The sequence below is a fragment of the Amblyomma maculatum genome, chromosome 4 (genome assembly GCF_055883805.1).
Source record: "Amblyomma maculatum isolate TAMU_Amacu chromosome 4, ASM5588380v1, whole genome shotgun sequence".
Classification (NCBI taxonomy): Eukaryota; Metazoa; Arthropoda; class Arachnida; order Ixodida; family Ixodidae; genus Amblyomma; species Amblyomma maculatum.
Window position 1 is genome coordinate 144,397,642 of NC_139347.1, and position 12,732 is coordinate 144,410,373.

Here is a 12,732-nt window from a genome sequence, read left to right on the forward strand (position 1 = left end):
TTCTCCTCCCCACCTTCACCCCCGCACCCCAAATCCTCCTCCTACAGGACACCAATGCGCCCGCCACGCTCCCTAGTCATGTTTCAGTTCACTCCGAGCATCTACCCTCTTACACCGCTCGCTCACATTTCAAACCCATGACATAACATCGGACGTGAATTGCGTCATCACCGAGATTATACACCACACACACACTATGCCATCTATTTTTATAGCCAACATATACCATCCCCCCTCCCGCCAAATGTCCTCACTGGAAACGCTCCTGCGAGATCTCCAACGACTCGCAGGGAAGCATCCATTGATCATTGGGGGGGGGACTTCAGTTGTGCACAACAGATTGGGGCTATCCGGCCAACTCGAGCCGAGGGCAACGCCTCTGGTCCTTGGTACGTGGGCTCCATCTCACTGTGCACAATAATTTTCACACTCCCACGCGAATCGGCAATAGCATCTGCATGGACACCAGACCAGATCTGACACTCAGCCGCTACCTCGTGGACATCACCTGGAACAGGACACACCATACACTAGGCAGCGACCACTACATTATCTTTCTCGCGGTACCGTTTACACAGCCTCGTAAGAAATTCCTTACACACAAGCTAACAAACTGGGATGCCATCCGCAAAATGCGAATGGACTACCTAGATTCAACCCTCACAGACATCGACCGATGGGTGAGCTCACTCATGACCGATGTCTCCACACACACCCAACACATCGAAACAACACAGGACACTCCTACATTAGACTCTAGACTCGCCCACCTCTTGGAGGCTTATCACAGTCTCCTAGAGCGCTGGAAAAAGAACAAACTTAACCGCAAGCTGAGAAAGAGGCTGGCTGCACTGCAGTAACAGACCACCCAACATACAGAGGAGCTCTGCCGGTCCAACTGGCGACAAGTTTGTGACAGCATGGCCGGCAATCTGTCCACCAAGCGAGCCTGGCAACTCCTTCGACGTCTCATCGACTCTACACAGTCCAAAACAGCTGCGCAAAATCACGTCACTCGGCTCATACACAACACGGACGTCCTTTTGGACAACCTAAAACAAACACATACATCACCCGGCACACCCGACCTCCTTCCCCCCTATACAGGCCAACCAAATTCTACTCTCGATGTTGAGATTACGGAAGCCGAGGTCCGAGCGGTCCTCCTGATTCTCCGCACCTCTTCCGCTCCCGGTGTTGACAAAATCTCCAACTCCATGCTTCGCAACCTGGATGATCAATCGATCACCCAGATTGCGGACTACTTTAACAAATGCTGGGCGGAAGGTACCCTCCCCCAGTCTTGGCGTCATGCCAAAGTTATATTTATTCCTAAACCAAATAAACCACTCACATTAGCAAACCTCCGACCCATCTTCCTCCCTTCGGGCCTGGGAAAACTTTTCGAACGCGTCGTGCTGGCGAGACTCACTCAGCACATGACGGACAATGACCTCTACCCCCACAGCATGGTCGGCTTCCGTCCCCGTTTGTCCGCGCAGGATGCCATGCTGCAGCTCACCACCGACATTTTTGACCGGGCTATCCCGGGCCATACAAAGGCCGTCCTGGCTTTGGATTTATCTAAGGCATTTGATCGAGTTGATCACACCGCGATCATGACAGCCCTCTCCTGTCTTGATGTGGGTGTGCGTACGCACACCTATATCGGAGCTTTTCTTAACAACCGCACGGCTGAGGTCCACTTCGGCCCACGCACATCACCTCCTTACTCCCTTAAAGGGGTCTGTACTCCCCAGGGCTCTGTCCTCTCCCCTTTCTTGTTCAACGCGACAATGATCTCACTCGCCCGCAAACTTACCACGATACCACACCTCCGGCACACCCGCTAGGCCGACGATATAACGTTGTGGACCACCCACGGCAGTGATGGCGACATAGAAGGCACACTACAAAGCGCCGCCACATTAACACAAGAACACGCACGAAGCATCGGACTCTCATGCTCCCCAGAGAAGTCCGAGCTCCTCATCCTCCGCCCTACCACCTGTAACCTTCCCAGCGCCCCCATAACCGTTGCTTTGGATAATCGACCCATTACGGAGGTTGACACTCTCCGTGTCCTGGGGCTTCATATCCAAAGCAACGGTAGAAACAGCCTCACAATAAAGGAACTCAAGCGGGTAACAGGTGCGATCTCGCACCTCATCCGTAGAGTTTCGGGCCAACATAGGGGCATGAGGGAGCACAATCTATGTCATCTGATTCATGCCTTTATCCTCAGTCGATTTTTATACACGCTCCCTTACCTCAGACTTAGGGGTGAAGAAATCTCCACCTTGGACGCGATGCTTCGTACCGCGTTCAAAACCGCCCTCCACCTACCCCTCAATACTTCAACAGAGAAGTTACTTCAGCTGGTCTCCAAAAATACTGTTGGGGAGCTTGTGGAGGCCAACAGACACACCCAGTATATCCGACTGACATAGACTGGCACCGGACGTCACATCCTCAGAACTCTCGATGTTCACATCCCAGCTAACGACCCCACACTCCTCTCTATCCCACGCCCTATCCACTCTAACTTTCTTGTCAAACCCCTTCCCCGTAACTCCCATCCACAACACCACGAGCCCCGCCGCCGAGCCCGGGCAAAGGCGCTCCACAAATATTACGGCTCCGAGACGGATGCCGTATAGGTGGATGCCGCATGCTCGGGCGATGAGGCGGCGGCAGCCGTGGTGAACAATACCCTTCAGTCCATTGCAACTCTCCCCCTCCCCTCTGCTACCTCCTCAGAAGTGGCCGAGGAGGCAGCGATCGCCCTTGCAATTGTCCACACGGAAGCTAAATATATACTCACAGACTCAAAAACTGCACTACTAAATTTCGCACGTGGGCGAGTTCATGTTTCTGCTTTTTGCATACTGACCTCGCCCACTGCCAACCCGCCCCGCCACGTGCAGCTTATCTGGGCGCCTGCGCACTCGGGGAACCCTGGCAACGAGGCCGCCAACAGCTTAGCCCGAGGTTTAATACGCCGGCCACGGGCGGTCTCCACGTCGGAGTTCTCCCGGGAGCGCATGCACAGAGATGACTCAGGCCTACCGGGTCGAGAGACAGATCTACCCCCCATCTCACTCCTCCCTCAGCAATCACCACCAAACACTATGGCGCCGCCTCCAGACGCGAACCCTCCCATCCCCTTACATTAGGTCCCGTTACCACCCCACTCTTACCGACCCCTCCTGCACCATTTGCAACCACCCCACTGCCACCCTCGCCCACATTCTATTCCAATGCCCGGCGGATCCTCCCCCGCGGGGTCTGGAGCACTTCACCACCTGGGAGGAATGGGAGACCCTGCTACGCTCTAAGGACTCGGTCCGGCAAAAGAGGGCCACAGACCGAGCTGCCGACGTCATGAACAGTAGGAACATGAACGTTTGAGTGTAGTGGGGCCGTGCGGGGGCCCAGGGGCCTGCGCGCCCCGAACTCCTGTTAAAATAAATGTTTTTATTACTGCTACTTGTCAACATTTGCGCTCTTCGAAACGCTTCCCCATTTCCCTCTGGACTGCCGAGTGTAAGCAGCGGGGTTGCTCCCACCAATGGGATTAGCTGTCGAAACACCTTGTGTGTCAACGTGCATGCTAAGTTTTCCCAATGAACTTTGTTTATGCACAATGTTGTTAACAAACTTCTCTCCTTTAACTGTATTTCTTGTGTCCATAGAGTTCTAAAAAAATTTGCTCTCTGTTTTAGAGCGAAGCTCTTTGGCGCCCGTAACTGCGTTTTGCGGCGTCGCCATCGGCGTTGTCCCTTATAACCAGGTCCATAAATAAATAAATAATAAAATAAAAGAAGTAAATCTTGTCTTTTACCCGCAATCGAGCCTCCATCCCTGGGATCCGCAGCCGAGCGCTTTAACCAACTGTACGACGCCGAGGATTTTTTTTTTCAGTAATATATTTACTGCACGGTTTACATAGAGAAGATATCTGTATACATTATTTACAAAGTAATTAGCCTCTAGCCGAACAAAATATACAACTTCACACAACTAAAGCACGTCTTAAAACAACACTAATACATTGGCTAAAACGATGATAGTTGTGACGACAATGACACTGCAATTAGAGTTAAAGACATTGATGACATTAGCAATGATAATTACAGTGGATTAAGTGATAATGATAATGAGACCAAACTTGATGCACTTTGGGCACCAACAACGCTTAGGCTTTATTATTTTTTATTTTATTTAAGCATATTGTAAGCCTTGGTAGGCTCTTACAGGAGTGGGTGAGTTGATGGGACCGTTATACAAAATGAAAAACATCAGAAACACAAAAAATGGAAAACATACGCACTGCAACACTCTAACGGGCATTCAATTTTTCGCATATGAAGCACTGTAAAGAACCGCGAAGCGACACAATAATAGAACACGTTAGACAATAGGTACTAACAAGATAAAATCCTAGACTGAACACTCGCAGTGAATAACGAAACGATTTTTTTGTTGTTTACACCATTTGCTTCTCAAAATATGACTCAACGTTTTTAAGAAAAATATCAAGGCAGGTATCGCCCATAAATTCATGTGGCAGCCTATTCCATTCTTCAATAGCTGAAGGAAAAAAATGAAAATTTGTATGCGTCGCATCGAGCTGGGATGGGTCTGAGGCACTTCCCATGATTTAGCCTCTTCGAACGATGATATGATGCCTTGATGTACTGATCTGTATCAATTTTGATTCCACCGTTATAAAGAAGGTATAAAAATTTCATGGATGCTACTCGTCGCCGACAAGAAAGGGTAGGAATACCCGCTTTAGTTCCCATGGATGATACACTATCGTGGCGTGAGTAGCTGGAGAAAATAAAACGAAGGGCCTTATTTTGAATTTTTTCTAATTTTTGGCTGAGGTATGATTGATGAGGGCTCCAAATAATGCTACCGTACTCAAGAATGGGTCTTATGAGGGTATTATAGGCTGTTAGCTTTACATGAGAAGGAGCTGCTGACAGTTTTCTACGAAGAAATCCAAGTTGTTTGAATGCTTTTGCACACGTGTTATTTATATGAGTGTCCCAGCTTAGTTTATGGGTGAATGTGATGCCTAAATATTTCACCGTATCAACCCTCGTTATGTTACATCCTGATAAACTGTAAGAATATACAAGAGGCGCTTTTTTACGTGTAATTGTGATGGAAGAAATTTTGTCGATATTAATTTCCATTCCCCATGATTTACACCATTTGGCAATACTATTTACAGAAGAATTTAAATTTAATTGGTCATCCCGTGTACGTACCGCAGTGTAGAGAACGCAGTAGTCAGCGAAGAGCCTTATTGTCACCCCAGGTTCGGCGCAAGCATGAATATCATTAATATATATCAAGAATAGGATTGGTCCCAAGACGGATCCTTGTGGGACCCCGGAAGAAACACTTATTCGTTCTGATTGAGCGCTGTTTACTTCCACGTACTGCATACGACCTGTAAGGTAAGAGGCTATCCAGGTTACTACTTTTGGGTTAATGCCAATGGCACGAAGCTTCTCTATTAATTTGGAATGTAGGACACGATCAAATGCTTTCCTAAAGTCAATCAGTATAGCATCTGCTTGAAGCTGAGAATCAATCACTTGTGCAAAATCATGAGTTATTTCCAGCAGCTGGGTAACCGTTGACAGACCTTTTCTAAAACTGTGTTGTCTAGTGTAAATTAGGTTATTTTCTTCCAAATACTTTGCGATGTATTTATTGATGATATGCTCCATTAGCTTACAGCAGCAGCTAGTTAGTGAGATGGGCCTATACATGTCTACAGACAGTCTGCTGCCGCTTTTATGAACCGGAATAACCTTTGCACATAGCCAGTCGGAAGGAAGAACACCTGTTTCAAGAGAGAGTGTAAAAATTTTGTGCAAAAATGGAGCCAACTGCTCCGCGTATCGCTTCAAAAATGTATTTGAGATGTTATCCGGACCAGGGGTCTTTTTAACGTCAATCTTCAAAAGCAAGTTAACAATACCAGTCTCGGAAATCTCGATATCCGGCATCAGTGATTGTGGCTCGCTTGTGATAGCACTCGTGGCAAGCTCGTGAGCAAAGACAGATTGAAAATATTGATTGAAAGAATTTGCGATAACGAGGGGGTCTGTGACTACCGCACCATCTATTTCCATTTGTGATAAACGGGGTTCAGGGTTCGATAAATATCGCCAGAACTTTCCTGGGTCGCTAGTGATAAAATTAGATAAAGTTGTTGAAAAGAACGCATTCCGCGCGGTTTTAATTTCCAATTTTAGTTTACTCGCCAGTTCGCATATCTGAGTGCGGTTTCCCTTCCTTCTACGCATTCGCTGTAATCTTCGCTTCAGATGAATGGCGGTGCGTGTAATCCACGGGGTTTTTCTTTTTGTTCGTTTTTTTTTCTCGTAGGTACAAATTTTTTTTCGCATTGTGTTATCGCGCTTTTTACCTGTAGCCACAGGTTGTTTACACTGCAGGAATCTGTACAAGAAAAACTATCGAGAATTGTTTCGAGGTAATCTATGATGCCTACATCATCTGCCCTGCTGTAGTCTTTGATAGTGATTGAAGAGTTGCTGTCATTACGGTCAGCGTTGTGGCGCAGGTGAGGAAAAGTAAGAAAAAGCAATTTATGGTCAGAAATTCTGTCTTCTACGCTAACTTCAGGACAGAGAAAACTAGATACAAAGGCTAGATCTAATACGGAAATATCTTGTCCTTGGAGGCGCGTTGGCTCATTTACTACCTGAGATAGCGAAAAACTAAGCATTATATCCAGGAGCTTTTCACAGTTTGAAATTTCGTTCCTTCCAATTGCTAAGTTTGTCCATTCGATACCTGGTAAATTGAAATCGCCTGTTAGGATGAGTTTTCTGCGAGCGTTAACTTTGCTATGCAGGAAGTCGTGTATCTCAAGAAGATAATCAAGGGGTGCATTCGGTGGTCTATATATACCGCCCACTAGTACCAAGTTGCCCTGAACGTTAATAGTGCACCACAAACTTTCATGATTTGGTATACCACTATCTTTTTGGAAAGGAAAGTCTTGCTTTATTGCAATGGCTACACCACCTCCTCGCCCATCACGATCTGAGCGGATCAATGCGTAAGAGCTTGGAACTATTTCTGAGTCATAGATATCCGAATGCAGCCAGGTTTCAGTTATTACAACTAAATCTGGTGAGTACAGCAACAGCAATTCTTCAAATTTTTCGGTTTTGTTCACAATACTTCTAGCATTGAAACATAATAATGTAAATGGAACTGGAGCCTGTTGTCAGTCACTGCCTCCCGCAGCGCTGTTCGCAGACTCCCGCTCGGCACGCCTCAGTAGCATTCGTTTGTTTTCGCTTTTATCCCAGATGTCGTCGTTTATCTTCAGTTTATTAAATATGAGAGCCACCTTATCACCGTTGTCGCGATTTATCTTAGATGATTGCCATAGCTTCTTGCGTATTTCACGAACCGGTACAGAATAGTCCTCAGCGATTTAAAATTGGCTACCTTTTAGTTTGAAGCAGTTTTGAAGTATTTTTATTTTTTCCGAGAAGTCGTATAATCGAAGTATGACCGGTCGTCCACGATTTTGATTACTTTTTCCAAGCCGGTGGATACGCTCGATAGACCTAACTTCAATGCCTAGTGTGCCTTTAAATATTTCATCCTTGACCAGTTTTCCAAGATCCGCAGTGTTTTCGCCTTCGTCTTCTTCAATGCCGTAGATGATAATGTTGTTTCGGCGACTTCTATTTTCAAAATCATCAAGTTTGCTGTTCATCTGTTCTAAGTGCTTGTGCATAACACTCAAGGCTTCCTGGCATTTTTGTACCTTCTCATTGTACAGCTGGTGTGAGGCAAGGCTTGTTTCAATTTCCAAAAGCCGGGTTTGTACACTTTTCAGACCGGTTTCTAAGAGAGCTTGGGAAGATTTTATAGATGTGACAGTTTCAAGAATTTTTTCTATCTTTTCGGTATTTGGACCAGGGTTTTCCTCTACATCGCCACTGAGCTTTAACAGCAAACAAATAACTTTTAACAAATCTCTAACACATTGAAAAACAAGGCCAGGGCTCGGCAGCACCACTAGATAAACACAATTTCTCCTTAAAGTATCAGGATAAGGTCGTTTTTTACCAACCTGGACGAAGTAAACCACGAAGTTTAGCATCGTGTTCCGAGCGGTGCTGCCAAGCCCACTGAAAGGCGTTGAAGGATGGACCGGACTTTTATAGGGCTCCGATGATGTCGCTGGGGTCGCTGTAGTGCCAAAGGAATGTTCCAATGTGTACATCACTGCGCAGCTCTCCACGTGCGGTAGATACGTCATATGCAGCGCGACTGTTGGGTGATCAGGCATGCGCTGGGGCGTCATTGCCGATGTCACCCTGCAGGCATAGGCGTCGATTGATGGATGATAGCCACTGGTGTTCCCGAGGAGTCCCAGCAAAACCTGGACGAAGTAAACCGCGAAGTTTAGCATCGTGTTCCGGGCGGTGCTGCCAAGCCCACTTTGTGCAGTGCAGATTCCACAGTGCTCTCGCAATTTCAGTGCGCAGCTCTTTGGCGTTTGTCGCTGCGTTTTGCAGTAACTAGGAACTTAATCATCGGCGCCGCCATTGTCCCTCGTAACACCCTCCGCAGCCAAAAACGAATGGTACCATAGGATATAGCCTCAAGGAAAGGTGTGCAGGAAACAAAATGGTTGATGTGGTGCAAAAAGGTAATTAATTAGAGCCGATAACGATATTAATTGGTTTATAGAAAAAGGAAAGGGGCAATGTATGTCACACCTGTTTTGTGGACACCTCAACCGCGCCGGGAGGGGGGAGGAAGTTGAGCGTGAAAGCGGAAAGATGCGGAAAGGGATGCCTATAGTGAAGTGTTCCGTAATCAATTGGCGGTTTCTCCTTTAGGTTACAGCAGCCTGCCGCCGTGGTTGGTTGCTTTCATGTTCGAGTGCTGATTTCTTCTTTACTGGTTCCACGCCTGTTGTAGCGGCCATATTTGAATACAGGTGAATTCAAGGTATTTGTGCCGTGCGATTCCTGCGTGTATCAGGTAACCCCGGTCGTTCTATGCACTCCAGCGGCCGCACGGACGCCGTCCTCACAGAATTGTGTCGCTTCAAACGATAAAGGTGCCGAAGCCCTTGAAAGCAGGCTAATATAGAATAGAAACAGGTGACCAGAGTTTAAAAATGAAATGTTTCTTTCTTGCTCTTTCTCGTTCCGTAACGGCACGCAGTCGAGCCAGCAAGTTTGCGCTTCTTTCAAATGCAGATTCACCAGCTCTTCCGCGATTTACGAAATATTGTCACTAGTAATATCGTTTGTGTTTCGTCTGAGCCGACATCGAGAAAAAGTATTCAGCCGGTCGGTGAAAGTTTGCGAGCTTTCTTTAAAATTTTAACGTTTCTTTAGGAATAATTGCGTTGCTCGCCCAGCTCTTGCCATTAGCACAGGAGTTCACAGTTGCCCCCAGCACCTCTGCCACTTAGATGCAAGGTTAGCATCTGCAAAGGGTCGTGGCGAACTTTACTCCTGCTCAGCTGAGGGTTGGCTACGGAGTTAGGAAACGTAAAGCTCTTCTTATGTGGCTCTTGCCCTCCCAGCCCATTTTTGAGAAAGATATGCATCACCTTTCTGAAACAGCTACCAGGCCTAATTAGCCATTCATCTCGATATCAGAAGACGCCATCTTGCAATAGAATAGAGCAATGGTGCAAGTTCAGGTCTAGATTGTTAACCTCACCGCCATGAAAGTTCGCAGCCATGGCACAACAGCTTCACCACATCCTTGCATCTTTCGCTGTCCCAACTCCCTGGTTAGCTTTGGAAATAAAGCACGCGTCTGTTTTGGGGACAAAACGAACTGTTACAACTACAACGAGCTCTGGCAATGGTAGAGCACCCACGAAAATGTGCTGAAGTGCCTTCGGGCTGCGGCACGCGATAGCCACCAATGCCTGTCTAAATGCTTGTCTTACCTTGATACCACAGAAGGCCTGAACAAGTCTCCTCTAACGCTCAGCCATGAGGCGATGGCTGGCAACACCCACTTATCAACTGAGGCAACTGCGCACCTTGTTTCGGCAGTGCTGTATCAATCTTTCCTGAATAAAGCAAACCCAAATGCAAAGCATCAGGGCCGATCTCACCCAGTCTTCGAAGGTCGAGTACACTCGCGACTCGTCCGCTAGCAAAGGTCATTGGGTTGCTAAGGTTAGGTACTGTTGCGTTCCAGGATATTCCTTAAGCGGCCTCGGAGGATGCCAAGTTTTTATTTCCGCGGTGATTACACTAATGACCACTGATGGCCTTCGAGCCGCTATTTTACAGTTTGCTCGCGCACTGCGCGAATATAAAAGAACACACTGACGTGGTACCAAAATCGCCCTCTACTGATAGAAACATATATGTACTAAAGACGAACAGTTTACCACAAAATGGAGCCACTATAATCAATAAAGACTGCCCAATTATGTGATGCAAATACTGCAATAAAATGAAATTTAAGGAACATTTTCGCCAATGCAGAATTGAGTCATCCATAAGGCATAATTTTGGCCTTTGTCTTGGCATTTATGCTTTGAAATTTATTCTTCATACTTCATTTTTTGAACGCCGCTCAATACAGACACATAGGTCTTTTGCTCGTGGGGCGCAGTCTGACAAGCTTAAATGTTTAGTCACTGATAGTAAAGAAGTATTGTGATGTTCCCAAATTTATAATTCATAACAAGATGATTAGGCTGTTATTCTTGCCTCAAAACCTGGTTTATTTTATTCCCACCTGCAAACTCAGTCATTCAATTCTAGTTAGTATATTGCATTTATAGTTTTATTCAGAACATTGCTTGAGGCTAGCTATGTGTAAACCTGGTGCACTTTTCAAACCGTCGATGCCATCTTTATGCAAGAAAACAACAGCCTCGAATTCCGGCAGCCATAGAAAAAAACTGGCTGTGTTTCTGATAGATCGATGAGTTTGTGGATTGGAGAGGCCTTTAGCTCAGCGGAAAGATAAGTATCCGACCTGCTGCTGTATGCTGGGCAATGGGAAGGCGAGAAATTAGAAGGCCGTGATAAAGTGGCCATGTGGTGAGGAGATGGATCAAATATATATCCGTGTAGAAGTGTTGGCTTTACGATTGCCAACAAATGCCTGTGTCGCAATTACTACCGAGCATTTCAAATCTGCGGTCAAGCACCGTGCAGTAAATCTACCCGGAGTGACCTACTGTACAAACGCTTCAAGACTCAGTCTAGGTTTGTTTCGGCGAGCGTATACTTAGCACGCCATTAGAAGGCTCTCCGCACTCACAGGTAGGCTAGAGCGGAACCGTCCGGTGAGACCACATACCCGCCTGACCACCGTTTGCCCTTCGAATGTGGAGATGACGTGTTCATTCCAGAAGCGCCCATGCGTCTTCCTCTCCCACAACGTCCGCCCATTCTAACACTAAAAGCAAAAAGGGTTCCTTTAATATTCAGCACAAAGACATACGTCTTAAAGGAGGCTGTTACAACCTCCCTGACTTTATAGTGATCATGGCGGGGTTAAATATACTAAAGTAGAATTGCCGTTAATTTACATCTTCGTTTCACAATTTACAGGATTTTATCTCTAAATTCAACCCAGACAACATTTTACTTTAGTAAGCTAGGCTTTCGCCAAATCGGTCTTTTTGTCCTAAAACATTTTCGAACTTTCAACTCCGATCGAACAAGCAGCCGTGGGGCGCTTGCTAACGTTACTTTCTTCAAAAACATTTCATGGGGAGAAGGTGTCCCGCAAAATTCTGCGAAGTGCTTGCAGTTGATATCGCAATCCACATTGTGCTCCTTCAATATTGCAAATGTCTGCTTCCTAGAAGGTGTCCGTACAATATATTGCTGAAGTTTTTATTGAATTAAAGCAAAACAGTGATTATCGCCGGCGTTTTTAATTCTCACTATGTTCTTTGGGAGAGGCCCTAACCCTGCAGTGGGTATAGTCCGGCTGATGATGATGATGATGATGATGATGATGATGATGTTCTTTGAAGTTACCTTCAGGTATATGGGGGCAGCGCCTTTGGAACTGGATGTCTGCAAATGATGTGCTTTGCTTTATTAGTCCACGAATTACCTACATGCGAGCACCTTGTAGGTCAGTCATTAAATGAACGCTAGGAGCGAATAGATTGAAGGTCTTTTAATGGACTACTGCGACTTGTGGTAGGTGTAGCCTCCATTTGCCAGTTACGTTTAGTATAGCGTCCATTTCCCTAGAGGAATTACTTCTGACCGGATATTCGCCAACTTTTTAAAACTCTTTAAAACTCTTCTTTAAGCTCTTCAACTCTTTCTCACTCTTTAAAAAGCTTTTAATTCCTCTTTCTCCTCCATAGCATCATCTGATAATTGCGAACATGCTCAACAAACACTCTTTGCAACGTTATATGCAACTGAGCATTTAGTGTTCACGGTAAAGTCGCTGTTGTGTAACAAAATATCATGCCCATGGGAAAACGAAGATAGTGAAAAAGCACACAGTCGTAGTACGGTTGCACGGAAGAGCCTTTCCCATAACCATTGTCCTCAAAATTGGACAAATTACAGTTTTTCCGGCTTAATTTGAGACAATTATTAGTAAAGGTGAGGAAGAGCATGGTGCAAATAGGAACATTTATCTCTCTAATCCAAATAATTGGTAGGCATTTTATAGATATATAGAACGCAACCA

General features: G+C 46.0%; 1 pseudogene; it reads left to right on the plus strand.

Annotated features, from left to right (window-relative positions):
* Positions 1–632: 632 nt before the first annotated feature.
* On the plus strand, positions 633–7,858 carry LOC146193249 (uncharacterized; annotated as a pseudogene).
* The last annotated feature ends 4,874 nt before the right edge of the window (positions 7,859–12,732 follow it).